Source organism: Peromyscus eremicus, chromosome 14, assembly GCF_949786415.1.
Source record: "Peromyscus eremicus chromosome 14, PerEre_H2_v1, whole genome shotgun sequence".
NCBI classification, from domain to species: Eukaryota; Metazoa; Chordata; class Mammalia; order Rodentia; family Cricetidae; genus Peromyscus; species Peromyscus eremicus.
The window spans coordinates 47,545,022-47,559,836 of record NC_081430.1 but is presented as its reverse complement, the minus strand read 5'-3'; the positions used below and the strand labels follow the sequence as shown (position 1 = coordinate 47,559,836).

At 48.4% G+C, this 14,815-nt stretch overlaps 1 protein-coding gene across 3 annotated transcripts in view; it reads left to right on the top strand.

Annotated features, from left to right (window-relative positions):
* Foxn3 (forkhead box N3) overlaps positions 1-14,815 on the top strand; it is a 273,922-nt gene that overhangs the window by 47,172 nt on the left and 211,935 nt on the right. For 2 of the 3 annotated variants that reach the window (XM_059279025.1, XM_059279028.1), the window contains exon 1: positions 12,070-12,185. The exons of the other annotated variant lie outside the window; for it this stretch is intronic. The gene's annotated coding sequence lies outside the window, so the exon portion shown is untranslated. Of the gene's footprint in view, positions 1-12,069; positions 12,186-14,815 lie in introns of those variants that run through there. 3 annotated transcript variants of the gene reach the window in all.

Genomic DNA, 14,815 nt, shown 5'->3' with positions numbered 1-14,815 from the left:
AAGAGGCCATATTTGAGAGGCAGCCGAGGGTTCAAAACAGAAAGTATTAGTGAGCTTGACCATGCAGTGGAGACGGCAGGTTTGGATGTCGTAACAATCTGGGGAAGTCACTGGTCTCTGGAAGGAACTTTGTACTGTGGGGAAATATGTTTGCCAATAATTGAAGCTATGTGCCGTTTCTGAGAAAATTCACCTGCTTTGGTGTTTTTGCTTTCTCTCATATCCCTTTGTGAAAGTAAGACAGGAGACGGCATGGCACGTCTTGGTGGTGGCCAGGCTTGGGAGCGAACCATTGAAACCATGTGCTCACCAGGGAGAATCGCAAAGGCACCCATGAATGCCAGAGGAGGGAGGGTCTGTGGGGCGGCTACCCTACAGTACCAACCCTACAGTTCTTCAGAGTTTTCTTGAGTGAGAGCAGCAGGAAATATTGATAGAAGAATTTATTGCAGAGAATCTTGCAGAGATAAACAGATAGAAAATACCAGATAGCCTCCAGAGGACCCGGAACCTATTCCAGTGGGCCCTGGCTGTCTCTGCCCCAGGGTTTTTATAGAAATGCCAAGGAGTGGAGCAAAAGGCCTCCTCCCCCCAGCACAGCCAAGTGCAGACCATCTCAGACACCTGCACTCAGGCCCATGGTCCTAATCATCCTCTGTGTGGCCCTGCTGGGTAAAGCCACGAGGAACCTGAAAATGGGCTCCCACAGGGTCGATGAGGCTGCTTGTCTTGGTGGAGTTAGTGGCTAGAGACATGGATAGAGTGGAGTTTGCTTTTTGCCAAGGAAAGTGATTGAAATTTCTGAGTACACTGCGCTATGTGCAGTCTGTTTGACATTTGGTATCTGGTTTATTTATTTACTTTTAAAAAAAGATTTATTTATTTATTGTACATGTGTGTATGGTTCAGTGTATATATTTGCGCTATGGGCATACAGGTGCCCACAGAGGTCAGAAGAAGGGCATTGGATCCCCTGGAACTAGAGTGACGGACAGTTGTGAGCCATCCTGGGTGCTGGGAACTGAACCTGGATCCTCTGTGAGAGCCATCTCTCCTGCCCCTGGTTGATTTGGGGTGTGTGTGTGTGTGTGTGTGTGTGTGTGTGTGTGTGTGTGTGTGTGTGTGACAAACATACCATCCTGTATCAACAGGTGAGCTTTTTTTTTTTTTCTTGTTTCACAAGTACTGCCTTTTCTGATTAAAAGTCCCCTTATCAGTGGTGGTACACACCTTTAATCCCAGCACTCTGAGACAGGCAGATCTCTGTGATTTCAGAGCCAGCCTGGTCTACAGAGCAAATTCCAGAACAGCCAGGGCTACAGAGAAACCCTGTCTCAAAAAAAGTCCCCTTATTGTTCTTCCTTTGTGTCCTCATCACGAGTTTTCCCTCTGTGCCTTCCTTCATAGCTGCTGTCCCCTTCATGTCCCTGACCCCTAGGAAGGTCACTGAGAACAAGCTAAGTAGTCTGAGTTTCTCTGATGGATCAGAATTCTGAGGTCTGTATTGGTTCCCACACATCACTTATGAGCTGTGTGACCTTGGGTAGGTGGCCAAACCTTTCCTGACTTCATTTAGAAAATGAAATCATATAGCTCCTCATATGATTGATGTGAGACTAAAATTTTGGGGGTTGGGAGGGTGTTTTCGAGACAGGGTTTCTCTGTGTAACATTCTTGGCTGTCCTGGAACTCACTTTGTAGACCAGGTTGTCCTTGAACTCTCAGAGATCTGCCTGTCTCTGCCTCCTAAGTGCTGGGATTGGCTAGACTTTTTGTCCCTGTGATTAATCCCTGATTTATTTAAAATACATTTTTTTTCTTGTTTTTTCGAGACAGGGTTTCTCTGTGTAGTTCTGGTGCCTGTCCTGGATCTTGCTCTGTAGACCAGGCTGGCCTCGAACTCACAGAGATCTGCCTGACTCTGCCTCCCAAGTGCTGGGATCAAAGGCAGCCACCACTGCCCAGCCTTTAAAATACAATTTAAGAGGAAGAAAACTTTACTTTGGTTTGCAATTGGAAAGCTTCAGTCCATAGTTGTCTGGCTACAGAGCAGAGCTTCTAATATCATGGTGCCAGGAAGTAGAGAGAGACAGGAAAGAGGAAAAAGACAAGATGTGTTCTGATTCCTAAAGTTTCTACCACCTACCCTCAAAACAGTGCCGCCAGCTGGGACCATAGTTCCACACATGAACCTACGGCACATTCCTGTACCAAAGATACCAGTCTTAGGCTACCATATGGCACTGGCTAGGCACTACATGAATGATCGATGGTTGAAGACAGTCAGCTGCCATTGGTAGAGTCTCTACTTGTGAATTCGCCCACTTCTCAAACCGTGTTGGTAACCCCCAAGTTAATAGTTGGGTGTGCCTGCTCCTGGTCGTTCTCAGATACATGTGGCACCGTGAACAGCCTGAGTTATCTGGTGTGCCTGTCCCTAGCTGATGAATGAGGTGACATCCAAACAGTGTCCTTCCTGTTTGTGGTCCATCTAGTATCACAGTTTTGGCATTTTTGTATTTTTTGGTTGGTGATTTTGCTGTTTAAAATGGTGCCCAGAGGGGCTGAAGTGCTGTGTGGAGTTTCTGAGGGTGAGCTGGCTGTGATGTGTCTGTCATACGGAGAAGTGTGCTGACTAAGCTCCTGTCAGTGTGCCTCCTGGAGTCTTCAACCTGGAGCTTGGTGCTCCTCAACTCTTACCCAGTCACTCTTAGGGCTTCTTTAGATGGGAACACAAACGAGGCCACGTGGTGATGGAGATAATGAGACCAGAGGTTGCTGGCCCCTAACCATTGCCCCAGGAACAACGGCCAGGTGTTTGTGGTTCTTTATACCTCGTCATGTTCACAAAGAAGAGGATGGACCGTAGATAAATGTCTCCCCCAATCTCAAGACTGACAGGCTCCTGCAGGGCATGCTCTCCGTGGTAGGCAGTGTCCCAGCAGGGTAGGAGGAGCCGCTCTCCTAGTCCTTTGTGCTTCAGCTCACACAGGGCTCCCTAGGTTTGGGGGGTGGAGGCGAGTAACACATTTCATCTCTGGTAACAACAACCATTGCAGAAGAGTCCTGCAAGTAGATGTTACACCCCCCCACTCCCCCCACGTGGTTGACATATTGCGCACCCCAATAAACTTATCTGGGGGTCAGAGAACAGAACAGCCACTGTCTTATTAAACATAGGTTTAGGCAGTGGTAGCACACGCCACTAATCCTAGCATTCAGAAGGCAGAGATCTGTCTGGATCTCTGAGTTCAAAGCCACACTGGAAACAGCCAGGAATGGTGACTCACGCCTTTAATCCCAGGAAGTGATGGCAGGAAGCAGAAAGGTATATAAGGCCTGAGGACCAGGAACTAGAGGTCTTGTTAAGCTTTTTAAAGCTCTTAGCAGCAGTTCAGCTGAGATCCATTCAGATGAGGACTCAGAGGCTTCCAGTCTGAGGAAACAAGATCAGCTGAGGAACTGGCAAGGTGAGGTTAGCTGTGGCTTGTTCTGCTTCTCTGATCTTTCAGCGTTCACCCCAATATCTGGCTCCCGTATTTTTTTTTTTTTTATTAATAAGACTTTTTAAGATTCGTGTTACACCCCCACCCCCAACAAATGCACAGGTGTTTGGGACTCTTGTGTCTTCACAGAGAAAGTTTGCTACTCAACGGGCTTCACCAGAGCCTTGGAGGGCGACAGACTTCATATCTCAGAATATAGGACTTATAATTCGGAGCAACCATTGGTTCCTAGTGCTAGCTTTTAAAGTGGGAATATTTTGTTACCCTCGTTTGCCCCCATTGAAAAGCTCACGAAATACTTTAATTTTGTGGAAAGCTTTGCCAATATATTTACACCCCTCAACTCTCACATTATGAACTGTTGGTAAATTGTTTTATACAGTCTATGAGAATGTGAAACTCATTAAGTCCTTTAAAAACTGTTTAAAACTACCTGAAAAATGAAAATATGAGGGAGCAAAGTGGCCATGGGGCTGGGCTGGCTTATGGCTTAATAATGTCTCCAGCCTCTTATCTCCACAATTTTAAGTTTTCACGATTCTTTTCTTTTTTGGTTTTTCAAGACAGGGTTTCTCTGTGTAGCCTTGGCTACATCCTGGAACCTGCTCTGTAGACCAGGCTAGTCCCGAACCCACCTGCCTCTGATGGGATTAAAGCCGTGCACCACCACCGCTAGGCAGTTTTCCTGATTTTTTAAACAATGTCTTTGAAAACACTTTCAGATGCACTGTGGGGAGCCTTTGCTGGAGACCTCCTGGCATAAATGTTGCATGTACATCCCAGAGTCCAGCTGCTCTGACTCCTGCTTTTCTGGAATTTATTGCCTCAGGGATCAGGAAGTCTGGTGGAATGGAAATACCCAGGAGACATCCCTATCAGCTGGCAATCTAGGATCAATGGCAGGGTTCAGCAAACACGTTTGAATTTTTTTTTTTTTAAGGTGGACCCTCCCGGCAGTTGTTTGAGGCCTCCTTCCCATCCACACATATGCCCCTGTTTACACTTTCAAGTGAGTCAATCTGACAGATGAGCTGTTACAGTTGCTATAATGTGTGTTTCTCTGACTCCACTGAAGTTGAGCCCCTTCATGGGGATGGTACCAGTTTTGTTTTTCTTCTTTGATTAGGATGAGTTTTTTTTTTTTTTTTTTTTTTTTAAGTTATGAGAAAGTTGCAAATTAAATACATTGAACCAGGTGTAGTGGTACATAACTATAATCCTAGCCCTTGGGAGATTGAGGCAGAAGGATCATGAATCTTAGGCCAGTCTAGGCTATATGCCAGACCTGGTATTTAAAAAAAAAAGTATGCTCACATACAATATTTATATATTTGCATATATAAATATCACCTCCCCCTTTGTTACGAAGCTCGTGTAGCCATAACCTCCCCATGTTGTTCAGAATGACCTTTAACCCCTGATCTTTCTGCCTTTACTTCTAGAGTGCTGGAATTACAGGCACGCACCATCACACCCAGTTCCCTCTTTTTATATATAGCAAATATTTACTCTTTTCTTTTGTCTTTTACAGTCCATGATACAGCATACAAATTATAATTTGTTATGCAAATATGTCAGCGTGCAAACTAAATCTTTCCTTTGATTTATTTACTTAACCAAAATCCTGTACTACATGCCTGGGTTCCATTATCCATTCCTTACAAATATTAATTCATTTAATCATCATCACAATTCAATGAGAGGCTGCTACAGATTGGATGCTGGGCATCCCCCAAAGGCTCGTGTATTACAGCTTGGTCCCGAGGGTGGTCGTACTATTGGAAGGTGGAGCCTTGAAGATGCGGAGCCTAGTGGGAGGTCTGGGTCATTGGAGGCATGTCTTCAAGAGGACTGTGGGGTCTTGAGACCTTCCACTTTCTCTTTAGCTTTCAGTCGTGAGGTGGTAACTTTGTCCCAGCACATATACTTGCCATGATGTGTACCTCACCACAGGCCCAAAACAACATGGCCACTGATAGGAGCCTCCAAAACTGTGAGCCAAAAAAATGCATTTTTTTTCTCTTTATAAGTCAATCATGTCAGGCATTCTCTAATAGTGACCCAAAGCTGGCTAATATAATTAGTTATTATAATCCCATTTCCCCTTTAGATAGTATTATTAATTATTATTATTATTTGTATGTAAGATACTGGTGTGTGTGTGTGTGTGTGTGTGTGTGTGTGTGTGTGTGTGTGTGGTGGTCAGAGGACAAACACCTACTCACCTACTTCTCTCCTATCTGCATTCTGAGGATCTGATGTGGGTTATCAGGCTTACATGGCGGGCTTGTCCTGGAACTCACTCTGTAGACCAGGTGGCCTTGAACTCACAGAGACCCACCTGCCTCTGCCTCCTGAGTGCTGGGATTAAAGGTGTGCACCACCACCACCTGGCTCCATTCCTTCTCTTTTAAGATAAGGGAACTAGGTAGAGGGAAAGACGTTCTGTCCTTTGCCTGGCGTCATCTAGCTGGTAAGTCCTACCGTGTGTCTGTTTGGCTGCGCTGTTCTGGTTTTGGCATTCGGCTTGGTGTGTTTGTGTATTTATGATTGCTTCGTATATGCTCTCCAGTGAGCTGTAGGACGGCTCAGGAGCTAGGAGCACTGGTTGCTCTTGCAGAGGACCCAGGTTTGGTTCTGAGCGCTCACATGGCAGCTCACAACCACCCACAACTCCAGTTGCAGGGGATTCAAGGCCGCCTTCTGAACTCCAAAGGTACCAAGCACACAGGTGCTTCTGAACTCCAAAGGTACCAAGCACACAGGTGATACGAAGACATGTGCAGGCATAACACCCATGTATATAAAATAAAATAATAAAAGAAAAAAAAAACTATATATAAGATAATGTTCCCCAGGTCTCCTCCTGTCCTTTATGGCTGGTGCCACATTTATTTATCCTGGGATCTCTTATAAAGCGAATCCCCGTGGGCTGAATGAACTGACTAAGCCTGGTTTCTAGACCATCGGTTTACCACTTTGTTTATGGTTACAGAGGAGCTGAGAGGTTTTAGACTCCCATTTTGCCTCTAGCAGGTGACTTCATAGGCTCAGGGTTGGCAGGGGAGCCTGAGCTAATGAATCTCACTCCACCCATCAGCTGTACTTTCCCTTGTCCCGCACCCCAACTTTCTGCCTCAACTTAGCACCCTGGCCTACTCCCTGCTGGAGAAATACTCAGCAGCCTTTCCCAGGCTCCGCCCTCGGGCTTCTGCCTGGTAAACACATGAAGGAAGGCAGAGGAATTGACAGATGGTGACCAAGCCTTCCATTTCACCTAGGAACTTCCAGGCCTCCCAGCCGAGGGCCTTTCTCTTCTCTACAGAAGGGGAAACGTGGGATTTTTATTTCGTTTTTTTTAATTTTTTATTTTATTTTTTTTTTGGCAATCATAAACAGCATACTCATGTGTTATGGCCAAGACGTGACTAAGGGATTGTCTTTACCTGTGCCCTTCTCATACTCATAGGACAAACCTTCCTGGTCTTTTGGTGACTTTTATTAACCCCCCTCCCCCCCAGTCCAGTAGATTCTTCTGGAATTCAGCAAATCTCACAATATGGTTCTAAAAGTATGGTTCTTAAGCCTGGAGTGCTTTTTAGGTATGCAAAATGTCAGGTCTAGCCTAGACCTCTGGAACCAGACAGGGAACACGGCTCCGACAGGAAGCATTGACCACTACAAATGTAGTGGGTATTCCTTCGAGAAAAGAGAAAACACAAGTATAAAAGAATCGCAAACCCAAAAATAACTAGTTCTCAGAGGAACCACTCAGTTAGTATTTTCCCCCTAATTAAAATAAAAAAGACTTATGCCCTTCGTGTGCGTGTGTGTATGGCAGAGTGTATGCATGTATACCATGTGTACAGATAGATGCCCGTGGAGGCCGGAAGAGGGCACTGGATCCCCTGGAACTAGAATTCCATTGTGTGCTGCCTGATGAGGTGCTAGGAACTGAACCCCAGACTTCTGCAAGAGCAGACGTACCCCAGCTGCTGAGCCATCTCCCCAGCCCTCTTCCCGAGTCTGTAAAACACATTTTTACAAACTTGTCTGTCTTCCCTTTGGTTTTGGTGCTGGGGATGGGAGCCGGGGCTTGCATGTATGTTAATGTGTGCTGCAACAGGGAGCTGCGTGTGCTCTCAGCTCCTGCTCTGCCTTCTGTGTGCATGCATGGTTGCCGTGATTTCGCTGTCTGCCAGCTTCTGCTTTTCTGTGTTCTTCTTCCCTCTCCAAAACTTCGTGTTGTATCCAACATCCCATTCCTCTTTGGAATCCCATGTCTCCGATAAGGCAACTTCTGGGTTGTAAAACCCCTAGCCAGTTTCTTGCTCTGAGGACAGTGAAGGACACACTCACACTGGTATTCCATGAGCTTTGTTATGAGGCTTCCACACCTATTTCCTAATATATAAACCCTGGAGGAACAAGACTTTGGCCCCCTTGCACTTAGCACAATGCTCCGTAAATATTTGTTCAACAAACAAGGGCATTTTGAATACAATCAAGTCATACTGGATAAATCTGTTTGCACCTTTTACGACTCCCACCTGGAGTAGAGGTTGTCAGCAATCATTCAATGGGGGCTTTTTTTCTTTTTTTGGTTTTTCCGAGGCAGAATCTCTCTGTGTAGGCCTGGCTGTCCTGGAACTCCCTCTGTAGACCAGGCTGGGCTCGAACTCAGAGATCTGCCTGCTTCTGCCTCCCAAGTGTTGGGATCAAAGACGTGCACCACCACCACCCGGCTATGGGGGCTTTCTTGATGTATATGCTAGGATCCTGTCTAAGGAGATTGGGACTTGTAAGGAGTGGCTTCCCGGGTGATTCTTAAGGACTTCTCCAGGCAAACAACTCCTCAGGTCTCCTCCATCTTGGCAGGTCAAACTCCAACCATACTTATGAGAGCTCCTCTTTAACAAAGTTATCTACCCTCCTTTCCCCAAGTATCAGATACTCTACCACATGCTTTGCCTCTCCTCTGTGTGTGTGTGTGGGGGGGGCAGGCGGGGGCAGGGGAGGACACATTACTCAGTCAGATTATTTCCCCGGAGAATTTAAACTGGATAACAGAATGCTTGAGACAGTCTGCAGGTGGTGGGTGTTAGAAATCAGAACGCTTTATGGGCAGCCGTGTGTGACCTTAACAAGCCAACCTGCAGGGAGTACAGTGGAGTATACCGGAGAGGAACAAGAAATACCTTGTACCAGAGAGAAGGAGAAGAAAGAGAAATTGCCTGCTCCTCTCCCCCACCCCACCCCCAGTTCCACGCAGCCAGCTGCTCTGACCGCCCTGGGCTCCCTCTTGTGTGTCCTTTCTACTAGAAGCAGTTAATTGCACGTATCCTGGAGCAGAGGCCCATCTTTCCAGGCTGCCTCAGGTCTTTGCACCTAAGCAAGGTGTCCCTTGTATCTACTTAGTTGCCACCGCTGTGAGGGAGACTATCAACTATTCTGTTAAGAACCATGAAGGAGGAACTGAGGCCCACAGTGACTGGGACTGGCAGTTCTAGAACATACGTCTTTTGGTACACCAGCCCGTGTTCAGAAGAGGTACAGAGTGGTCTTCTCCTCAAGTCCCCATTCAGAAAAGAAATGTTTTCCCAAGTGAGTTCTAGGTCATAGATAGGATTCTGCTGGCAAATAGCTATATGAAACAATCGTTTCAGTGATTTGGCCTGCCTGAGATTTCTTGGCACCCAAGATATAAGGGTATATTTGGAGAACACATGAGGAAAATTGAGCATGAGACTATTCCTAAAGTAATTTGGCCCCTGGACGATAATGTCAAGGATACATGTCCCAGAGCCAGGGATCTGTGGAATCACAGTTGGAAGAAGGCACACTAGGTTCTCTCTGGCTTACAACAGAGGTCTGGTTGGGTCCGTTTCCAATCCACAGCAGGCAGACCTGTGGCCCTTGCACGTCAGATAAGGTCTGCCTACTACTCTCTCTTTAGGAGAGCACCATCTGACATCTCTTAGCACATCTGTAATGGAAAAGGGAAATTAAGAAATCAAGTCATGGGGCTAAAGAGATGGCTCAGTGGTTAAGATCACTGGCTGCTCTTCCAGAGGTCCCGAGTTCAATTCCCAGCAACCACAAGGTGGCTCACAGCCATCTAAGAGTGGGACCTGATGCCCTCTTCTGGCATGCAGGCATACATGCAGACAGAGCACTCAGATTAAAAAAAACAACAACACATAAATAAATACAATTCGCTAGACAGTAGCCTTTAATCCCAGCACTCGGGAGGAAGAGGCTCTCTGTGAGTTCAAGGCCAGTCTGGTGTACAGAATGAGTTACAGGACAGCCAGGGCTACACAGAGAAACACTGTCTCGACCCCCCCCTTCAAAAAAAAGCCATACTCGATAAATCAGTTTGTTGTGCTTTTTACATCTCCTGACTGAATTAGAGGTTATAGGACACCATCTAAGGATATCAGGATTAGGAGTGCCTTCCCAGGTGGTTCTCATGAACTCCCACAGACAAGCAACTCAGGTTTGTGAATGTAAGAAACCAAAGACCCTCAGAGGGAAAGAGAAGAAAGGCAAGGCAGCTTGCCTCACTCACTGTACTCCACCCTCCATTGATGGCTTCTTAGAGCCTAAACTAGTTCCGTTTGCTTAAATTTTTGTTCATGTGGCATGACCAGCTCCCACACTAGGAGGCTAACAGTTGGCACCGAGTTTTAAGAGTGACCCGGTTTGGACATCATCACCTTGGACTCACATCCTGCTCTTTGGATACAGAAGAAGGGCTGGAGAGAAAATAATGTGCTATGCCCACTTCATGTAAAGAGATGCCTGGCTAGAGTGTGAGAGGGGTTGGGGGCTAGCCCGGCGGCGGCGGCGGCGGCTAGCAGCTGACTAGATAGAGTTGTGCTGAAGAGTACAACTTCCCGGAGGTCAGTTCTAACTCCATTCCTCTGGTGGAGATCACACACTGTCTGTTAGAGTGGGACCTGCCCTAGCAGTGCCACAGGTGACTGACCTTCTCTTTCTTGTCCTGGCTGTCGTTACCAGGACTGGCCCTTAGAATCACTGGTGTTGAGACTCCAGAGATGATCTAATATGTCTGCCACGGGGTACCTTCTGCTTAGTCACATTATGTGCTCAATAACATCGGAGGTGGGGCCGGATGACCTCGGGCTACCTTGGACTTGCTTCTCTGAGTCTTCTAGTTGCTGGCCAAGTAGTGAAGTCTCAGTGAGTCTGAATCACTGAAGGTTCCCTGCTACCTACCTAATCTTGAAGTTTAGTTAAGTGGGGGATGGAATCTCAGCTTGATTGGATTTTCTTATTCTTTATTTATTTATTCTTTTGAAACAAAAACTTCTCAGGAGCACGTGGTATTTCTCTCACCTTTCTCCCTTCCTGTCCCTGGTCTGGTTAGGTTAAAGGTTACTTCTCGGCTGGAGGGTTTTCAGCCCAGATCACACAGATCGCTCTTGCTAGCTGTCCACTGTTCAGGTGGGCGTGGGAGGATGGTTTTGGGCTGCTCTTTGTAGAACCTGCTCGCCTAGCTACCTGGGAGTGGTGAGCAATCTCTATTTTTATTTATGTCACCAGCAGGGTGTCCTGTTGGACTCCGCTTTCATCCTCTCCAAAGGCAGCCTGGCTGGTGTGCCTTTAGCAGTGGGTGGCCATTCTCTGGAAGTGCATGGAGACTGGGAGAAGTGGCTGCGCCATTCCCGGGGGGTGGGTGGGGTGGGTGTTTGCAAATTATCATTTAATTTATTATGTTCAAAGTGTACAGGAGGGGAGACTTGTTTTCCTTCCAGATGTAGAAGTCTCCTTAGCATAGCCCATCGGGGAGAACCTATTGACGTTGTATATGGGGTGCACCTCTCCCTCCCTGGTGGCGGCCATCCTCCCGCCCTCCGCCGCCAAGGCAACCTAGGCTGGAGGCTGGGGATCAATTTTTCGTCCCCGGCAGGAGGTGCATGGTGGAAGAGGACTGGAGCCGCCCCGGGAGTGCTGCCGTAGTAGTTGGAGAGAAGTGCAATCTTCTCTCCTCACCCTCAGAAGCCTCGCTCGCGTCGTAATTCTTTTTATTTTTACTTTCGAGCCTTGTAAGGCAGGCGGCCGGGGTAAAAGCGCTGCGGCGACACGTTGCCAGCTGCGCAGCACCGCTCATGTGGCCTGAAGCAGGGGAGGGGGCCAGCCACGCGCCACCTGCCCGGCTCCCCTCGGTCCCGGGGTGCTGCCGAGGAGCCCAGGGGCCCAGCCTGGCCGAAGGGCCTCCCTGAGGGCCCGCGCCGCAGCCCGGGGTCGCCCGGCCCACGTTTTCCGTCTCTCCCGCTCCCTCCGCCCCTCCCTCCCCGCGCTTCCCCTCCTCCTGCCTGGTCATGTGTCGCCTTTTTTTGTTTGCAGTGGAAACAATTTCTCGCCGCTCGGCGCGCCCCGGCCCCGACGCGCCGCAGCGGAGGCGAGCGGGAGGCGGGACGGGGCGTGGAGAGCGGCGGGGCCGGCGGGAGGACGCGGCGCCCGGGGACGCTCGCTCGGGGCCCATGCCGCGCCGCCCCCCGCACCCCTGCCGTCCGCACCCGCGGCCGCCCCCCGCTGCCCGCCCAGGGCTCGAGCGTCCGCAGCGGGGCCCCGAGCGATGCCCGCTGGGCGCCCGCGAAACTTTGTCGGCTGCACGGAAGGCAGCGGTGGCCCCGCGCCGCGCTTGGCCAGGTGAGTCCGCGCCCGCGCCCTCCCGCGCCACCCGGGCTGGGGTCCTCGCTGGAGAGCCGTCGTGGTGGCCCGCAGCGAGCAGGACTGGTCTCACTGTGCGGGGGGCAGCCTAAGCTGGACCCGGAGTGGGGGGACCCCCAGCCCTGAGCCTGGAAGTTGCCCGACCAGGAGTTTCCTGCTCCGAAGAGCTGGCGGTTTCTCGTGCCTCGGTTTCCCCACAGACCCGGAGAGCGACAGAGTTGGTATTGTCTGCAGAGCAGGCATCCCTAGCAATCCGGGTCCGTCAGAGGGTGCAGATCAACTGGAGACCCCAAGACCGCGAACAGGCGCCTAACAAAGATCCCCTCCCTAACCGAGCACGCTCAGAACCGACCGCGAGCATCCCGAGACCCGCGGGGCCCTACTCCTCTGTACCCCGATTCTTTGCAAGCCTTTCTGGGTCCCCATGTGAGTTGGGGGGGCAGTGGGCGCTTATTGATTTGTTTTTAGGCTCGCCACGCTGCGGCCAATAAAAGGTTTATGACATCTGACCGGCAGTGAAGGTATGCGAGCTCCCAATTGCCCTGTGTACGCGTAGAAGAGCAGTTTTCTCGTTGCCTGGCAACGCCGCTGATTGACGCGGGGTACAGCCAATCGCTGCTCCCTTTGGTCCCCTTGAAATGTTTTTGACAAGTACAGTAAAAGGGAGTGGAGCGCGTGCGTGTATGCGCGCGCAAGGAGGGGGAGGTTCCCGGTCCCCCAAACTTGAGCCTGCTCAGCTTCGATTGAGGAAGATTTCTCAACTTTTGAAAAAGTTCATCACTAGCATCTCTTCAGACCTGGGCCATAATGGCACTGTCAGTTATTTGAGACGATCTGCTAGTAGCGAAAAAAATGTAAGCTTTCCTGCTCCATTTTTCTGCGTTGAAAGAAAGAAAGGAAGATAAAACACAGGAAGTCATAAAAAAACAAAACAAAACAAAAGGAGGGTGTGTGAGACATAACCAATAGCTTGTAAATTTTAAGGCGGTCACTGGATAACTATTCAAAGTGACGTTGTTAGCAGCGGATTAAGAACGTTTGCTTGACTACAGGCTCACACTTTCCTAGCCCTCCACCCCTCTAAAAGAAGAAAAAGAAGGGGAAAGAGATTTGGAAAATTTTATAGTTAGGGTATAATAATGGAAAACTCCTCAGCTGTGGTTTCTGGAGATTGTTTTGTTGTAACATAGAAGAAGTACAGTGGTCAGGAGCCTTCCATACTGTTCAGAAGCGCGGGATTTATCGAGAAGGAAGTGAATGGAGAGTTTGGGGAAACAATCCGGCGGTTAGGGACCCTTCAGACCACCTCTTCTTGGCATTGGTTATTTAAGAGTTTTTCTTAGAGGACCACGCTGCTGGCAGTGTTTGTTGAAAACAAAAGAAAACATGGAGAATAGCATGTTAGTTCCTTTGGGAAGCTGCGGACAAATAAGCAAATTAAAAAGAAAGAGAGCAGCATGTTGTCATAGCAACAGTGCAATTAAATTACTTTACTGTCAGCCATGATATAATTTTCCTGTTTGGAAGCTCAGGAGACATAAAACTTGCATTTGGGGCTAAAGTTGACTTGACTGGCTGGGTAGTTCTCTTTTGTGTGGCTGTGCTGGCAGTTAGAACCTTTTCTAGGGGAATCTGAGAAACTTTGAGCCAAGCTGTCCTGATTTCTTCATAAGGAAGTTAAAAGCAGGGTCAGGCTGGATTCGGTAATATCTCCAAACTTGAAGATACAAGCTACCATTTTTCTATGACATAGGTTAGTTCCCATATGTGACAGGGAGAACTATTTGTTTTCCTGGACGAACTGGATGCATCTGGACTGCCCTGCCTGGGTTGGGCTGTGAGGCCCTGTGGAGATTCTCTCCTCTTTAGAGATGGCATCTTGCATCCAGCATCCACTGGGGAGACGCACCTCTTCTACCTCTGTCCAGCCGGTGGGAAAGTGCTGCAGCATGCTGGCATCCTGCCTGGTTGTTTGAAGCTCTGCATCATGCTTTCTAGAGTCCAATTCTAGAACTTCCTGCGCTGAAACAGTGGTCATTTTAGAGGCCGTGTTAGTGGATGTTTAGAGGCTTGGAATGACTGTTTGTTTACCTTCGCAGTATTAATTCTTCTCTAGGTACAGGGCTTTAACTCCTCATTGAGCCAAAAGAGACACTCTTCTTCAACGAAGTACATAGTTTTAGCTCTGCACACACCGAGCAAAAGGCCCGTCCCCTTTTTCTCTGTGTTGTGTACCAGGGGGCCGAGTCTGTAGGAGTCATTCATTCTATTTGTGACACCGCTGTCTCCCTGTATTTTTTTTGTCAGGTAATTGTTTTTACACTCTGTTCTGGGTCATTGATAAGAGTAGGGGATGTTGATGGTGGGGGCAGAGAATCTGTTACAATTTGTGTGGAATTTGCCTGCCTGTTCTGAAGTTTCTAGCTGCTCTCTCAACTTTATTTTCCTCAGTAATTCTAGTTCCAGTTAACGGCTTATCTTTCATTTCCATTTGTTTGGTCTTTTTTGGTAGTGCCAGAGGTTACATGCTTTCTTCTCTCTAGGTATAATGTCCTTGAATTGAATGTACTTCCTTACAGTGTAGTCTGAAGAATTCCTTGTGGTCCTCG